Source organism: Xenopus tropicalis, chromosome 8, assembly GCF_000004195.4.
Source record: "Xenopus tropicalis strain Nigerian chromosome 8, UCB_Xtro_10.0, whole genome shotgun sequence".
NCBI classification, from domain to species: domain Eukaryota; kingdom Metazoa; phylum Chordata; class Amphibia; order Anura; family Pipidae; genus Xenopus; species Xenopus tropicalis.
This window is the reverse complement of record NC_030684.2, coordinates 85,753,040-85,757,625: the sequence shown is the minus strand read 5'-3', so window position 1 is coordinate 85,757,625 and position 4,586 is coordinate 85,753,040.

Sequence of the window (4,586 nt, the reverse complement as noted above, 5' to 3'; positions counted from 1 at the left end):
AAAAATATTGGCCCTGCACCCTTCTGAGGTGGCTTGCTTTCTTACTTTTTGAGCAGGTAACTCAACCATGCCATAAAGCCTCTAAAACTTGCCTTCCCTCCTGCCCTGGCACTCACATTGCCAACTCTGTAGCAATGATCACAAACTAATCCCTAGTTGTTTCAAGTGCTGAAGCTGAAGCTCCCAAACCAGATGTTTCTGGTGTTCCAAGGTTGTTTGCGGCAGATCTGTCTTATTGCTATCCTTAAATCCTTGCCCCCCCCCTCCAGCTCTTCCATGTGGTAGTAAAGATGGCCTCTGTGCCCTTCCCCCAGAGCAACTGTCGCACTCCTCTGCTCCCCATCTCTTTGCCTTTTGGTCTGTGCTACTGCCCTCATTTATCACTACAAGCCTACCCCTAACTTGCTGGCTTACACTTCCTGCAAAATGTCCTCGCTTGCTGCTGCTGTTTACTGGGGAGTGCTGAATCCAAGGTGCTGACAGGGCTCAGTGGCAGAGCTGTCAAAATTCTGCTGCATGTGCAACCTCAAAACCACTCTTGAAGCCAGGGGTGGGGGAATACCAGCTGCCACTGCATCCACTTGTTGCCATGCTCCTCAGCCTGGGCCCTACAAAAGCTCAGAAAGTACCCCCATCCTGCAGGTAAGTCCCTATTAGCTTTTGAGATATCCAAGATGCTTATCCTAACTGATCTCTTTTCAAAACCCCTTTAGTTTGTTGGTAGTTTTTCTAGCCCAACATGCCTTGTTGCTAGTGATGGGCGAAAAGTTTCGCCAGGCATGGATTCGCGGCGAATTTCCGCGTTTCGCCATTGGCGGATTGTTTCGCGAAATGGATGAAAAATTTCGCCACGGAAAAATTCGCCGCACGTCCAAAAATTGTCGCCGGCGTAAAAAAAGAATAGTCGCGGGCGACAAAATAATAGCCGCGGGCGACGAAATAATAGCGCGCGACGAAACAAGAGCCGCGCAACGAAACAAGAGCCGCGCGACGAAACAAGAGCTGCGCGCGACGAAACAATAGCCGTGCGACAAAATAATAGCTGCGGGCGACGAAACAAGAGCCGCGGGCGACGAATCAAGAGCCGCGCGACGAAACAAGAGCCGCGCGACGAAACAAGAGCCGCGGGCGACGAAACAAGAGCCGCGCGACAAAATAATAGCCGCGGGCGACAATTTTTTTGTCGCACGACATTTTCGCCGTTTCGCGAATTTTTCGCCGTTTCGCGGATCTTTTCAAAGATTCGCGAATTTTTCGGCGAAGCGAAACGGAACAGATTCGCTCATCACTACTTGTTGCAAACAAGACTCTGAGACAAGGTTCTCTCAGAAAGAGTCAGTTTATTAGTCAAACAAAATACAAGTCTTGTGGAAGCAGTCTCTATAGCACAGGGCCGCCATCAGAAATTACGGGGCCCCTCACAACAAAATTTTTTGGGCCCCCCTTCTCCCACGCCCCCTGCCCCCCAATGGCCCCTCCCATCAGTACAAAGGACACACAGACATTGGTAGCCAAGTCCCCCTAAAACATTGGTTGCCAGGGCTCCCTAAAACATTGGTGGCCAGGGCCCCCCTAAAACATTGGTGGCCAGGGCCCCCCTAAAACATTGGTAGCCAGGGCCCCCCAGCATCCTCTAGTTACCCCCCTCCCCGGTCCTCTAGCTCCCCCCCACAACATACTCCAGCTCCCCCTCAGAGTCTCCCCAGCATCCTACAGCTCCCACCCCCAAGCTCCCACCAGAGTCCTTCCCAGCATCCTCCAGCTTCCAACCCCCCCAAGCATCCTCCGGCTTCCCCTCAGCTACCACCAGAATCCTCCAGCTCCCCCCAGAGTCCTTCCCAGCATCCTCCAGCTCCCACCCCCCCATGCATCCTTCGGCTTCCCCCCAGCTCCCACCAGAATCCTCCAGCTCCCCCCCCAGTGACTTCCTCCAGCTCCCCCCCCAGCGACTTCCTCTGGCTCCCCTCAGCTTCCCCCATCCCAGCTACTTCCTCCGGCTCCCCTGCGGCATCCTCCAGCTCCCCCTCCAGCTACTTCTTCCGTCTGCGTCCTCTTGATCTGTGCTGGCTCACCGCTGCATCTGAACATTTTATAAGGTTGCGCCCCGTGCGTGCAACCAATCAAATTTCCCAATGACCATACGAGAGGCTTACAGAAACAGTCAGTGCTTTTATAACCCTTCATATATGACAATCTTTCATCAGAAGCACAATATTCAGTTATTTCCATATAAGGCAAACAAGTTAGTTGCAAAAACATTTTTGTTATTACAGCATACAACTGTATATTACAACTTATAGTTTCCTGTGAAAAGAGGAACCTGACAAGTCGTCTATTATTACCCATGGGTGCAATATGGTTCGCTAGACGTTGCAGTCTCGTTTCTTCCAGCTATGACCTATAAATAAGTACTAACCCATTACTGCCTTTACCATTCCTCTTACACCACCCTGCTTTAGGCCTGTCTATATTGAGGACACAAACTGGGGCTATAGATCAGGTCTGTCTTCAGGTGAAAGTCTCTACAATAAAATAATCAAAAAGTTCCACCTCCAAGAATACACAGCTAAGCCTTTGCTATTAATCCTCGATTGTTGTATGTATGTATGTATGTATGTATATCTTTATTTATAAAGCGCTACTTATGTACGCAGCGCTGTACAGTAGGATTCATTAATACAGACAAGGGGGTTAAATATAATGGATAAATACAAAGTACAACAATAAATACAAATAAATACAAGGTACAGTTGCAATAAGAGTCAGAACACAAGATGAAGGAGGTCCCTGCCCCGTAGAGCTTACAATCTATATGGGATTGTTCCAATTATTCATGTGACACTTGTGCAGCAAAATGCAGCGGAGGGCTATACTAAACAATGGAATTCTCTAGAAAGGTTTTGGAGGATTCAGAAAAAGCACCCACGTGTAAACGCCCTTATGAAATCTAAACCATTGTGAATAACAGCACAAAACTGTCACCCCATGACATCCTGTCACCCCATAAAATTACATAAGAATAATTACATTCCTGTATTTAAAAGGTGTAGTTCACCTTTAATTTTTAAGTAAAAGATAGTCAGTAATATTCTGAGACATTTTTCAATTGGTATTTATATTTTATTTTGTGTAGTTTTTAAATGATTTAGCTGTTTATTCAGCAGCTCTCAAGTTTGGAATTTCACCAGCAGTCTGGTTGTTTGAGAGACTGGAAGATGATATAAAAGTGGCCTGAATATAAACATAACTAATAAAAAGCAACAAAAACAATCAAGTTGTAGCCTTGCAGACCCATAAGTTTTTGGTTGAGGCAGAAGAATGCAGATATTTCAAAATATATAAAGCTGGCCATACACATACCGATAAAATCGTATTATTGTCCCGATAATTTTCGTACCATGGAGATCGGTTGTTTAGTCGATCGGCTAGGTTAGAAAATTTCGGTCAGATAATGATAAAAGTGGTGCATGTGTTGTGTATCGGACGATATCATTGGGGGAAGTCACTTTTGGATGATTGGTGTCTGCCAACTATTTCATATTCAGAACATACAACGATTTGTATTTTAAGGGCAAATTCAATCCTACAAATTCAGTCTAAGGGGCACATTTACTTACCCATGAACGGGCCGAATGCGTCCGATTGCGTTTTTTTCGTAATGATCGGTATTTTGCGATTTTTTCGGAAAATTGTCGCGACTTTTTCGTTACCAATACGATTTGCGCGAAAAAACGCAAGTTTTCGTAGCCATTCCGAAAGTTGCGCAAAATCTGCCGATTTTTTCGTAGTGTTAAACCTTGCGCGAAACGTCGCGCCTTTTAAGTTTTAACGCTACGAAAAAGGCGCAACTTTTCGCGCAAGTTTTAACGCTACGAAAAAATCTCCAGATTTTGCGCAACTTTCGGAATGGCTACGAAAAACTCGTGTTTTTTCGCGCAAATCGTATTGGTAACGAAAAAGTCGCGACAATTTCCGAAAAGTCGTAAAGGCGACGAAAAAATCGCAAAAAATACGAAAAAGTCGCAAAATGTTCGTTTTCAAATCGGAATTTTTCCAATTCGGTTCGGATTCGTGTCTTAGTAAATGTGCCCCTAAATGTTAGTTTCAGATTGTTGCATTTAAACGTACGACCGATATCCGAACCTGAACGTGTATGGCCACCTTAAGAAATAATGAAGACCAAATGGAAAGTTGCTACATATTAAACATTAACTGGAAGTTGAACTACCCCTTTAGATCCAGTTCAATTTACATTGCATATTTTGCACTAGACCAGAACATGGTGAGAACACCTGTAGGGACCCATAGGAATTAAGCTCCCTATGGCTTTAGTCCTACACTGTGCTATCTGCTGTTACTGAGCAGAATGTAATGTTGCCACTTTAGTTATATGTCACTATGTACTTATTGGCCCTTAGTTAGGATGACCACTTCCTGCACACTGTAATATAGTGATTTGCAGGGTGTGGGCACTTCCTCTTTGGCATTCCTATCATCCAGAGCAGGTTGCACATTGAGCCTGGGACCTCAACTAGGCCCAGAAGTCTGTGCCCTAGAGGAAGCCAAATCCATCTAGTGATTCTAAT